At 38.9% G+C, this 13,759-nt stretch overlaps 1 protein-coding gene across 1 annotated transcript in view; it reads left to right on the plus strand.

Annotated features, from left to right (window-relative positions):
• The first annotated feature begins 348 nt into the window (after positions 1–348).
• The window catches only part of CWC22 (CWC22 spliceosome associated protein homolog), a 64,220-nt gene continuing 50,809 nt past the window's right edge, over positions 349–13,759 (plus strand). Inside the window, exon 1 of the mRNA XM_010382918.2 lies at positions 349–638. The gene's annotated coding sequence lies outside the window, so the exon portion shown is untranslated. The remainder of the gene's footprint in view (positions 639–13,759) is intronic.

Consider the following 13,759-nt stretch of genomic DNA (forward strand, 5'->3'; position numbering starts at 1 on the left):
CAGAATTATTTTTTCCTCATTATTTCACTCTATTTATGATTTAATATTCTCCCATTCTCTTGGCTTGGTTGTCTTGGAATTTATTAGGCACTTGACTGTTGGTCAAACTCTTATAAAAAAGTCTCAAGAAAGTCTCTCTTTTAAGATTTTCGAGGAAAGTGACAACTGACTGCTAAAAAAAAAAAAATTCCCCAAAATGCAGTGAAATAGTTTTAGATTAAAGTAAATTTGTCTAGACCCTAAACACTACTAGGCTGCCAGTGAGCAGCGTGGATGTTAACTCGTTGGCGCGCAACTGTATGAACTACAATTCCCATCGTACACCGCGCCATTTCCCCGCTAAACTACAATTATGCTTTCGTCATTTCCGTCAGCACGGGTGCTGGATTTCGGACTTTGTAGTTCATGCCAACTTCTCTTTTTAGTCGCCATTTTGTTAAGAAGACAGTGTGCCTAGATCGACTGCTTTGACTCTGGCATTATGATATGATATCTGAAATAAATTAAAAGGATACCGCATCAAGCCAATTCTGCGTCAAGTTTTTACGTATTTCACTATCTGCCTTGTTCCTGCTGTCGGCGCTCGGGAAGAGGAAGTGACGTACATCCGGTGTAATGGCGGCGCGGTGGAGCTTTAGGTAATTATCGAACTCCGTGGAGTCCCCGAAGGCAGCGAAGCGGAGCGGGAGTGGCAGGTCGCCGGGTCGGGTGGGAAGTGAAAGACCCTGAGGAGTGGGTGCGGGCTCACTGATATGGCTGTGAGCGGCATTGGAGTGTGCGTGGGTCTTCCCGCCACGCTCGGGCCCGCCGGAGGGGTGTGAGAGTGGCTGGATCTGAGGAGTCCAAGCTGGTGGGGAGGGAATGGGCTGCCGTGAACTGACTGCCTGAGCGGACCGGCTGACCTTCCTTGTGAGGTTCCTGCAGCTGTCTGAAGTCCTGCACCAACGCTGGTGCTCTGTTGTTTCGTGTGCAGTGTGTTTTATACTTAGAGCCTCTGGAGTCCATTGGGCTTGCCAAAGCCCCTTTCCCAGTGCCCTGGTCCCAGGGCCACGGGAGTGGTATTAATGAGCTCTAGTTGATTAAAAGTTAGTTGAAGTACTTGCACTCTTATGCCTCTTTCCGGCATTATATCCCTTTGGCTATTTGTTTTAAATTTCATTAGCAGTTTCTTTGTCATTTATTTGCCCTGTAAATACTGATAGTTTCTAGAGTTTAGTTTTGAAGACACTTCACTTCTCTTGTGTCCTCTTCATCTGTCATTCTTGATCCTTCCATAACTTGAACTATCTCCAATGAGGTAATAACTGCTAAACTTGGGTATCCAGACTCCATCTCTCTAAGGAGCTTTGGGTCCTATAACACAGCATTATAGAACGGAAATATAATCGTTAATTTCACTGAGTTTAACTGCAAAAACTACCATACCTATTTCCACTTAATCCTAACAATTCTTTTGAGGTGATTGGAGAAGGCAGGATTTGGAGAAAGCCTATTCTAGATGCAAGAATTAGGTAAGAGTTTCCTTTGCATTTTTGGATGTGCAGAGACTCGAAATAGCAGATAAACAAGCAAACTTGGTCCTCAGCAGATGAGTTAACCTACCTCTTATCCGTATTTAGACTTAACTTGTTGTAGGATTGCTTGTGAATTCAGGAGTTAACATAGATTATCCTACTATGCAAGGGCAGATTTAAAATTGACATTAAAAGTGTGGTTTTGACCAGGAGAGGAGAAGCCTTGTTACAGGCCTTATCAGTAGGTTGAGGAAAGCTACCTTTGTTGGTCCTGGGTGATGGACTAGTAGACCAAAGATTTCAGTTTTATTTAGCTATTACTAGGTCTATCACTTGGAGCAAGTTACTTAAAAGTCTCTATTGTCAGCTTCATCATCTGAAAACATGTAGGTAATAATACAATACCTGCCTCACTGTGTTGTCTTTTTTTAAGTATAAAGAAAATAATGCAGATGAGGCACTGAGCACAGTGCCTGATATACAGTGTTAGCTTTGTATTATTGTAAATTGCTACTATGATACAGTTGATGAGTTCTGTCTGTGCCTCAGTTCTTGCCCTCTGGGTCTGAGTGTTGCCTTTCCACCTTTAAGTGTCCTTCCAGGTTTTTTGTTTGTTTGTTTTTTGAGACGGAGTGAGACCGTCGCCCAGGCTGGTGTGCAGTGGCGGGATCTTGGCTCACTGCAAGCTCCTCCTTCGGAGTTCACGCCATTCTCCTGCCTCAGCCTCCCGAGTAGCTGGGACTACAGGCGCCAGCCACCATGCCCTGCTAATTTTTTTTATTTTTAGTAGAGACGGGGTTTCACCATGTTAGCCAGGATGGTGTCTATCTCCTGACCTCGTGATCCACCCACCTCGGCCTCCCAAAGTGCTGGGATTACAGGGTGAGCCGCTGCGCTCAGCCAGTGCCCTTCTAGTTTTAAGTGTCCATGCCACTTTTATGGAGTCTTACCCAACTCAGTTGACTGGGGCTCTGAGACTATCTTGGTTATAAGTTAAAGGCCAAGAATTTTGATCTAATACCCTGGTCTAGTGGTTCCAAAAATGTGGTCTCCTGAATCAGCAACATCTCTTTGAAGCTTGTTGGCAATGTAAATTACTGGGCTTCACCCAGTTCTGTTGAATCAGAAACGTGGAAATGCAGGCCCAACAGTTTTTTTTTTTTTTTGCGCCAAAGCATTCGAGTGATTCTCATGCCAGTTAGTTTGAGAACTTCTGCTCTAGCCCATCTTTTAGGGGCATGCTATGGTTCATAGCATGTCCTCAGAATCAGGTTTGCTGCCCTCCTTGCTCCAAAGTACTTGATCCATGGGCAGCCAGTATTTATTATTATGCCACCACATCCTTCTCTGCTTTGGATAGATTACCTCCAATCACTTTTTGGAGTTCTGATACTTCCTAGACTACCTGTTTTTTCTAAGCGAGCTTTCTTAGCCCTATTAGCTTTCCCAGCTGTTGAACTTTTAGAAGTTAATTCTTCTGGTGGGGCGCGATGGCTCATGCCTGCATTCCCAGCACTTTGGGAGGCCACGGCAGGCGGATCACTTGAGATCAGCAGTTCGAGACCAGCCTGGCCAACATGGTGAAACCCTGTCTCTACTAAAAATACAAAAAAATTTAGCAGGGTGTGGTGCTGTGCGTTTGTAGCCCCAGCTACTAGGGTGGCTGAGGCACGAGAATCACTTGAACCTGGAGGCAGAGGTTGCGGTGAGCCGAGATCACTCCACTGCACTCCAACTTGGGTGATAAAGTGAGCCTCTTTCTCAAGAAAAAGAAGAAGAAGAAAAAGAAAAGAAGTTAACTCTCCTTCCCCATGATTGAACATTGTTGAGTGACCTACAGTGGCTTGTACCTGAGACCACCCAGAAGACAGCACAGTGACACATTTTGTATTTCGAATGCCCATGCCTTAACTTGAATAATAATTTCAGTTTATTGTCCACCTATATTTAGATGGAATTTTGTACTACCTATCATATCCCTAACTTGGTCATGATTTGTTCATGGTGCCTGGAGCTAGTCCAAGAAAGAAGTGGCTATTAGTAATACATCTGATCCCACTTATAACTTTGAAGGCTACCTTGTTGAATTTCCCCCACTTTTCTGTTTATCTGAGCATGGGAGGGTGGTGGAACTGTAAAGCCAGAGAGCATACTAGTTTTGGCAAACTCCCAGACTTAGGCTTTTTCTCAGTATATACATTTCCCAAGTGGACATTGGAAGAGACATTTGAATGTCTATAACAAAGTGCAAACTTTAAGCATGGATTAAAGCAAGCCTTTACTATATATAGTCCAGTTAATAGGTCTTTCCTATTGAACAGATACCAAAAACGGGGTATGCTGCCTTGGCCTTGGGACATATAAACTCCTGTAGAATGAATTAGCTAGTGGGAAGGATGAACTCAGTGGCGACTCATGTTTAACCTTTCTTTCAGCCTAACTTATAAATGGTTGGAGCTAGACAGAGTTCAGCACTTCCACCTGAAAAGTTACTCTGTGAGTCCCTGAAATAGTTTGTCAGTGTAGCTTTACTTTAGACCTGGCTACAGGAGCCTTTGTAGTAGAATGCAGTGCTTACATGTCTAGGGGCTCAATTTCTCTATAGAGGCCAACACCTCCGAGTTTTCTTTAAACCAGAATGTGGTTTACTAAGTGGCTCTCTAATTAAATAATCAGGTGACTTTCAAAGCTGTGCCATGAAAATTGGCAGAATGTATTCACCCATGTACTTAATTAGGCAAGCTGAGGAACAGATTTGGGACAGGAGAGAGTGGTTTGAATGTATCATGAAGGCATATGGCATATTCAGTAATTAGGGTTGATTTTGTAAGTTGAAAGAACTGCACCTTTAGGGATAAATTTCCTTTTGCAGTTCCTGCAAAGGAACTAGTATTTTTTTCATCTCACTCAATGAGGAAGTGTTTTCAAGCTGCTTGCTCCACAGGTTAACATGGAGTGAAGACTAATAGGGAGTGGCATCTGATAGTGCTGTCTTGATGCGCTAAGACTTGGAAATCTTAGTATTTCCAAGAAGTAGGAGTTAATAGGTGAGACAAGGCTGCTATTGTATTCCTTGATGAGCAAGTTGACAAAATGGCATTGTAGGGAGTTCTGTGTGGGACGAAATAGGAGTAATCGCAGAAATCTACACTCCCCATTTTTAATTTAATTTTAGAGTTGGAACTTATTAAGTAGCAGACACTGTCCTAGGTTCTGGATATGTAGCAGTGACCAAAAACCTTGAGGATCCAGTGTCCTCATACAGAGGCTTTCATAGTTTAACTTAATGAGTCTCTCATGTTCCATCTTATTCATGTTCAGTTTTTCATATACACCCTAGAATCCCCAAATTCTCTGTCTCTGAGTCTTTACACATGCTTATCTTATTTCCCGAATGACCTTTTTCCCCTTTCTATATGGATAATTCCTACTTGTTCTTCAAGACTCAGCTTCAAGACCTGCTTCTTTCTGTATGTCCCAAACCCTCTTTTCCAGTAAAACTTTGTTTATAACATTGTTGTAGCACTTAGACATTTCTTCTTTACCCGAGGACAGAGTCCTCAATGCCTTGTCTGCTGTGTAATGTATGTATCTCCCCACCATACGTAGGCACTGCCTTTAGTAAAGACCATGACTGTACTTTCTTTCTCTTAGCTTCATAATTCCTCATTTTCTCTGTAAGCACTTTTCTTTTTTCTTCTTGTTTTACTATTCTTTTGAGATGGGATCTCACTGTGTTGCCCAGGCTGGGACTCTAGGCACATGCCGCTGCACCCAGCTTTTCTCAGCCACTGAATGTAAATATCAATTATGGCCTTAGCCTAAATGGAACCTTTCCCCAGCCTCCTATATACAGTGACAGAATGAGGGGAAAACATGGGCAGATTTGATAGAATCAACTTATGGGGAGTAAGGAAAAGGAAATTGCCCCCTGGGAAGCTTTGTAAGTCATATCTTAGAAGAAGAGCTGATTTGAGATGGGGAGAAGGAAATAATGAGTTCCAGTGTGGATTTCTTTAGTTCAAATTGCCTTTGACACATCCACATAGAGGTTTCCTGTAGCCAATTGGACATAATGATTTGGAACTTCAGAGAAGATTGGCTGGAGTAAAAAGTTGTTTTCACATGTTAATTGAAGCTATGGGGATGGAGATGATCTTCTACAGAGAATATGGAGAAAGAAAAGATAAGGACTATTCATTCATTCATTTAACAAATATGTATTGAAAGCCTCTGGTGTTGGGTTGTCTCTAGTGTAACAATGAACAAAATGTAAATTCACAAGCAAAGATTAAACTCTCAGGCATAATAAATAATAAAGGGGTGGACAAATGAAGGTGGTGTCCCTGTAAGTTGACAAGTGAGAACTTCAAGAAGGGGATTAGGTGCCAAATGCTAGAGCATTGTCCCATAAAAGAAGGAAGCCACCCCTGGATTTAGTAACAAGAAGTTATTGTGTAACATTGGTAAGTGTTGTGAAGTAGTGGGAAGGGAAAGCCAAATTACAGTGGGTAGGAGAGGTTAAGAATTAGAGACATCAGGCTGGACATGGTGGCTCACTCCAGTAATCCCAGCACTTTGGGATGCCCAAGTGGGCAGATCACTTGAGGTCAGGAGTTCGAGACCAGTCTGGCCAACATGGGGAAATCTCGTCTCTACTAAAAATACAAAAAGTTAGCTGGGCATGGTGATGCACGCCTGTAATCCTAGCTGTTCAGGAAGCTGAGGCATGAGAATCACTTGAACCTGGGCGGTGGAGGCTGCAGTGAGCTGAGATCATGCCACTGCACTCCAGCCTGGGTCAGACTCTGTCTCAAAAAAAAAAAAAAAAAAAAAAAAAAAAAAGATTAGCGGCATCAAGTGTGAACTTACATATCAACATATCAAAAAATAGCTGTGTAGGGATGAAACAGTAGAAATAGAGGACAGGATGAAGGGAATTTGCCCCATAAATGTCATAATTTATTTTTAAATGAATCATTAGAAAGTTCAACATGTAGAATTTTTCTTTAAAACCAACTTAAATAGAAATCAGTACTGTACTGTAAATCAAGAGACAGCTGATTGAAATGTTGAAACTAACAAAAATAGACAAATTCCTGTTCTCATTGATCCTGCATTCTGTTGAAAAGGAGCACATTGGGGAATCTTCCTATGCATAAAAAATTTTAAAAAATTAAAAGTATAGGCCGAGCACGGTGGCTCAAGCCTGTAATCCCGGCACTTTGGGAGGCTGAGATGGGCGGATCATGAGGTCAGGAGATTGAGACCATCCTGGCTAACATGGTGAAACCCTGTCTCTACTAAAAAATACAAAAAACTAGCCGGGCGAGGTGGCGGGCGCCTGTAGTCCCAGCTACTTGGGAGGCTGAGGCGAGAGAATGGCATGAACCTGGGAGGCAGCAGAGCTTGCAGTGAGCTGAGATCCGGCCACTGCACTCCAGCCCAGGTGACACAGCGAGACTCCGTCTCAAAAAAAAAAAAAAAAAATTAAAAGTATTTCCAAATGATTGTATTACTTAACTCTTTGGTTACTTAAACAGCCTAAGATGGACTAGCTTCATGATATAGGAAATGAATGGGGGGTAATACTACCTCCCAATTTATAATGTGAAGATTTCAGTGTAAATAATGGTATCATTGGGTTCATTAAAATGTCTTTTTTTTTTTTTTTTCCACTCATCTGTGTCTGACTGTTTTAAAGTGTCTCAAAATTTGGGGTGTCTACTCTCCACACAGAGTTGCAGACCAGTCAAATGCTTTTACATTACTTATTTCTTACAGAAAACAATGTCCAGAACCATCTGCACAACTTCCAGCCCTATACTAGAACCTGGCAATCTAGTCATTCAAATGGCTATGAGTCAGAGAGCACACCTGGTGTATGCAATGACCAGGAAGCAAAACGGAGTACAGCTCTGCAACTCTTCATTTGTAATTCTTGGAGCCAGAAGTGTTTTGACTTCAGTATCTTGTAGTTTTTAGAAAACTGCAGTACCTATCCTACATATTAAGTAATCCCCCTTTTGGGGTCTGCACAGCATCCTCTAATCAAGCATATTAATATTTCTGCACTGTATCAAGTCACATTAAGTATCAAGTCAGTATATGCTAAGTTTTGCTGTCAAGTGAGTTGCCACATGCTTAAGAATAATCTTTGTATTTTCAGAGCTTTACGGAGTTTAGAACTGCCGATAAGGGGTTGCCAGCCTGTACCTGGTGACTTTTCTAGAAAGAGGAGTATTTTGACTCTTTTATTTTCTTGAAATTGTGATTCTATGCTGACATCAAATTATAATTTTTTGGCCTTATGTGGTATATCATGAGGCAAATTTTTCACTAATATGTAAATATTTTTAAGAAGGGGAAAAAAATAGCAAGAAATGGTTTTTCTAAACAGATTCCTTCAGTACAGATATGGAAAGTATATAGCAATCTTGTTTCATGTTGTTCAAGAGCAAAGCCAATCTGTTATTCCTGTTTGTTCCCTGGGAAGGGAACTCTGTTCCTTGGGGGCTTGGCTCTTGTTGAGGTATTTTCTGAGAATTCCATTATCTCCCCTCCCATTATATTTTGGCATTTAGAATAATTTTAAGACAGTTTTTATTTTGTATTGTATAATATTACCACTTTCCCCATTGGGCAACTAAGGTGTTTTTTTTGTTTGTTTTTGTTTTAAATATGAACTCTGTTAAAATGTTTGAAATTCACCAAACCTGTTGTTACTATTTAGAAGCCGGAGGAGCCAACTAAAGGTAATTCACTGTTGATTCCCCCTTCCTTTAGCAATTTTACGATAGTATGTTTCAGCAAGTTCCTCTAATTTGAACTGAGGACACCGAAGTGACAATGGTAGAAGTGTTTTGCTACTGAAATCATCTGGAAAGCAGTGCATTTCAGCCATTAGTTGAACATTTTCTCATTTTCTTAATTTTTGAGATAATTGTAGAATTCACCATTTTCTGGTTAACAGTCTGAAGTACTCATAAATGTTGTTAAATATTTTGCTTTCTAATGCTTGATGAAACTGAGAGAAAAACTCATTTTTTTAATAGTGCTCTCGTGAGTACTATATTTCCTATTGGAAAATATCCTCTTTCTTCAGGAGAGCAGGTGTGGTTTTGTTGAGTTGCTTTCTTGTGAGAAGGGGACAGAAATTTAATGATTCACCATAAAATTCACATAGTGATGCTTAGAAGAGTAGAGAGTGCTGTAAACTCTAGATAAATTGCTCTCATTTCAGGAATTTCCAATTAGTGTAAGTATTAGCATGTATATGTTGAACTCAGAATTTCCGAACAGGCATATTCTGTATAAATCTGTACAATGACAATACTGTATTCATTTTTTGTTAGAACTGTGATAGCGGTCTACTTTACCATATTGTCATTTTCACACTTACATTTTGAGACGTGGAAATGTAACAGATTGTACTTTATTGCCATAAATTATTTGCTGATGAAGATTGAAAGGGGAAAGATGATATCGATCAGAAAGAAAACTCATTAAATTTAAATATGTAAGGTAACTTGAAATAAAATGCACAGAAATTGCTTGTTTTGAAGTGTGTAAGTAGGTTGGAAAGAGGAACTGGGTTTAAAACCCCAGGAGAATAGCAAAGGAAAATGCTAAATCTTGTGCAATAGGGTCAAATGATTTTTTATTTTTATTTTTTGCTCATAGTGTATCTAGTCACAGTGAATTCTAGGTATGCTAAATTAAATAAAGGAATGCTTAAAATTACTATGAATGTTTGAAAAGAAGTAGTACTTCGTTATATGAAATCACAGTCTTTGCTATCTGGAACTTTGAATGAATGGATCAATTAAGGCTAGGATAATTTTCTGGATAGTAGTCTGTACTTATTTACATTTTATAATTTACCATTTTGGCTTCAATTCATTAGTGTTGGCATTTTCATTGGGACACGATATATGGCTTTGGCATCAGATAAACCTGGCTTTGAATTTTAGCTTCTGCCATTTACTAGGTGTAATTTGCTTGGACAAATTGCTTGAATTTGCTGTGCTTCAATTGTTTCACTGAAAAACATGGCTTAAAAAAAAATCGCCACAGCAGGGTAATTATGAGGATTGAATAAGATTGTAGAAGTAATTATAAATTGTGGCCATAATTTCTCAGGTTTATAAAACACTTCTTACCTGTGAATTATTAAGAATTAATTCATTTGGAATTTTTGTGTCCCTTTCCAATTGACCTGCTACTAAGTTCTTCACCATAAAGTAGGTAGGCTGTGGGGTCTCTCTATTCTGCCTAAGTGGCTCGTAGTTTGAGAACAAATTGAAAACCTAAGTTTCTTATGTAGAATTGAAAAACTGAGGAGACTTAGGGAAAAGTTGGATTTTGGAATTACCTTGGGAATACTTTCATAAATCAAGTATGCGTGGGTTTCTCCTGTACTTTCTGCCCGTTTTCTGATTTAGTAAGTCAGAGGTGGGCCCCAGTATATGTACAAGTAATTCTTCTCTCATGCATTTTTTCTTGATTCGGGTTGTTTTTAATATTAGTGATGTCAAACTAGTTTTACACGATTAAGTAGTGATTTAAAACTGACGTGTAGGCAAAAAACCCAACCTGTCACCTTGCTTGAGTGGCTTAGTGTTTTGCTTATTGTTATAGATTTATTTCTTATACCTAGAATGTAAACTTCATGTGAACAGGAGATTTTGTTAGGGTAGTTCATTGCTGCCTGTCCAATGCCTAGAAAGATGCTGGGCAAATAACAGAAGTGCTGTAAGTATTATTTGTTGGGGAACATGTGTATGTATAAATAACACTGGGTTTAAAGGTAGTGAAGGATATGTTAGAAATGTTAAATGGTTGTGCTGGTAGAGGTAGGGAAAAAAATACCAATATCTTTGAGCAGAAGTAAGTCGAGTAAAGTTTTGAGTTTTATGGCTCTCTAAACCTTTGTAGCCATTAAAAACAGGACCTTTGGAAAGAATCATGCAATTTGGTTTCAACAGAGTCATCTTGTTGAGGCAAATGGTCCTAAAATCCAGCTGAGATAAGGGTTATCCCTACAGGGATCTCATCCTCAGGTGAGGGAGGGGTAACTTCTGTTTTAAATATTTTAAAAATTCTATTTTAATTTGTAGGCTTTTAAGCTATATTTTGTACATTTTTTTTTTTTTTTTAGTCATTACTCTAGGAAACAGTATATATATATCCTTAACTTTTCATGTGCTACTTAGAGTCGATATTGTATCACCTCACAAAAGATGTAGAAACATTGCATAGTGTAGATCCATTTTGGTCACTAATTCTATATACTATACATATGTATACTCTGGCTACATATATTATAACCCCTTAAGACATAATTTTTGCTGTAAAGAGTCCTATGTATTTTAGATAAATGAAAATAAAACAATATTTTGTAATTCCTGAGAAAGGTATCATTTACAGTATTCTTCATTTTTTTCTGAAAAACAGTTTCCATCTAGTATCATTTCCCTTTAGCTTGAAGAACTTATTTTAGCATTTTTTGTAGTGCAGGTTTGCAGGTGATAAATTCTCTTAGTTTCTCTTAGTTGTTTTTTTTTTTTGTTTTGTTTTGTTTTGTTTTGTTTTTGTTTTTAATTGTAAGCTACTTTATTTTTCTTTTCTTTTTTTTTTTATTCCCAGTCTCCCCCCTCCCCCTGCCCCTCCCTGTCCCTCCTTTTTTTTTTTTTTTTTTTTTTATTATACTTTAAGTTCTAGGGTACATGTGCATAACGTGCAGGTTTGTTACATATGTATACTTGTGCCATGTTGGTGTGCTGCACCCATCAACTCGTCAGCACCCATCAATTCGTCATTTATATCAGGTATAACTCCCAATGCAATCCCTCCGCCCTCCCCCCTCCCCCCTCCCCATGATAGGCCCCGATGTGTGATGTTCCCCTTCCCGAGTCCAAGTGATGTCATTGTTCAGTTCCCACCTATGAGTGAGAACATGTGGTGTTTGGTTTTCTGTTCTTGTGATAGTTTGCTAAGAATGATGGTTTCCAGCTGCATCCATCATTAAAAAGTCAGGAAACAACAGGTGCTGGAGAGGATGTGGAGAAATAGGAACACTTTTACACTGTTGGTGGGATTGTAAACTAGTTCAACCATTATGGAAAACAATATGGCGATTCCTCAAGGATCTAGAACTAGATGTACCATATGACCCAGCCATCCCACTACTGGGTATATACCCAAAGGATTATAAATCATGCTGCTATAAAGACACATGCACACGTATGTTTATTGCGGCACTATTCACAATAGCAAAGACTTGGAATCAACCCAAATGTCCATCTGTGACAGACTGGATTAAGAAAATGTGGCACATATACACCATGGAATATTATGCAGCCATAAAAAAGGATGAATTTGCATCCTTTGTAGTTGTTGTTTTTTGTTTAATCAGTAAATGTGTTCATTTTGTCTTCCTTTAAAGAGTGCTTTTTCGGGAATTCCAGGTTAACTGTTTTTTATCTTTTAACACTTTTAAAAATTGTTTCACTATTTTCAAGTCTCGTTTCTTTTTCAAATGTTTTAATATAAAAATATATAGAGATGTAATTTACCATCTTTACTGTGTTTAAGTGTACAGTTCAGTGGTAATAAATACATTTATACTCCTTTTATTTCCTTCATCCTCCACGCCCCACTCCCCTTTCTGGCCTCTGATAACCACCAGTCTACTTTATCTTCATGAGATCCAGTAAGTTTTTAGCTTCATATAAGTGAGAATATGGTCTGTTTAGTTTCTGATGAGAAGTCAGCAGTAATTTGAATTGTTATTTCCTTGTATATAATATGTTGTTTTTTTCTTTTCTGCTCTCAAGATTTTTCTCTTTATCTTTGGCTTTAACTATTAACCATTCTGTTAAGTGTATTCAGTGAATTTTTTATTTCATGTATTTTTCAGTTTTAGAATTTGTTTGGTTCTATTTTATCATTTCTCTTGGCTGAAATTTCCCAGGCATATTTTTCTTTGCATCGTTCCATATGTTTTAAAAACCATGGTTTAAAAACCTGGTATACTAATTCCAGGATCTGGGTCATCTCAGCATTGATCTGTTTTGATTGTCTTTTCCCTTAAGATTGGGCCACATTTTTTAAATGTTATTTTAAATTGTCTCCTGAATATTGTTATTTTTATGTTATAGAGACTCTGGTTTCCTTACATTCCTCTAAGGAGTGGTAACTTTTTAGGGAGTTAACTTGGTTGGACTTAAATTGCAAACTCTAGTCTCTTTAGCAACAGTTCAAATCTTAGTTTAGTTCTTGGCAGGAATCTGTCTTGTACATGTGTTGATTCAGAGATAGAGATGTGGGAACAATTTATACCCAGCATATGGGGTTCCCCTCCACTGACTCTCTCCCCTCCTGGATTCCCCCCTCAGTTTCCAGCAGCTGTGGTTGTCTCAGACTCTGTCCACTTGTTCTTCAAATGAGAATGGCTGCAGCTTTTCATCAGTTTTAGCCACCTTTGCGTGGTACAGACTGCAGCTTGCCCTCAGACTGAAGCTATATTAAATGGGATAACTCACTCATGTTGCTCCTTTCTCAGGGCAGCTGTCCTCTAGACTGAGCCTGCTTTTGTTCATTCTCCAGTGCCTTCAGGTGGATGTTGTATGTTTTGTCAGGAGTTTATGGTTGTTATCAGTGAAAGGATTGGCTTCAGTAGGATCTTCCTAGCCATTTCAGAAGTGGAAGTTCAGTTACCGTTTTAAAAAACTTGTTCAGAAGTGCCACATAAACTACCCAGTGTGGCCCTGGAAATCAATACACTCTCATTATTTAAGTTCTTAGAGGAAAATAGTGTAATTTTTCTATGTATGAAACTTTCTAGTCTCGAACCTCTCTTTCCCCTTTGAAGCATATTGTTTATTTGACTTTTCATAACGTAGGCTTATTAAGGTAGTAATTCTTGCATGGTATCAGAATAGACGGTTAAAGTTAGAGGGGCATGCCTCTCCTCTCTGCTACTGTCACAGAGTCTGATTTTATGAAATGTTTTACATAACTTATTCTGGATTTTCTCAATTATTTATCTAAGGTATAGCATCCAGTAGGAAAAGTTACTCTGAAACTAAGTTCAAACAATAATGTCATAGTTGTGGGCATGATAAGGTCCTAGATAGGCTAGTCTGTGGGCATTAGGATTTAGGACCCAGAGTAATCTTTTGTTGTGTTGTTGTTGTTTTTTTTTTTTTTTTTTTTTTTTTTGAGACGGAGTCTCGCTCTGT

Source organism: Rhinopithecus roxellana, chromosome 14, assembly GCF_007565055.1.
Source record: "Rhinopithecus roxellana isolate Shanxi Qingling chromosome 14, ASM756505v1, whole genome shotgun sequence".
NCBI classification, from domain to species: domain Eukaryota; kingdom Metazoa; phylum Chordata; class Mammalia; order Primates; family Cercopithecidae; genus Rhinopithecus; species Rhinopithecus roxellana.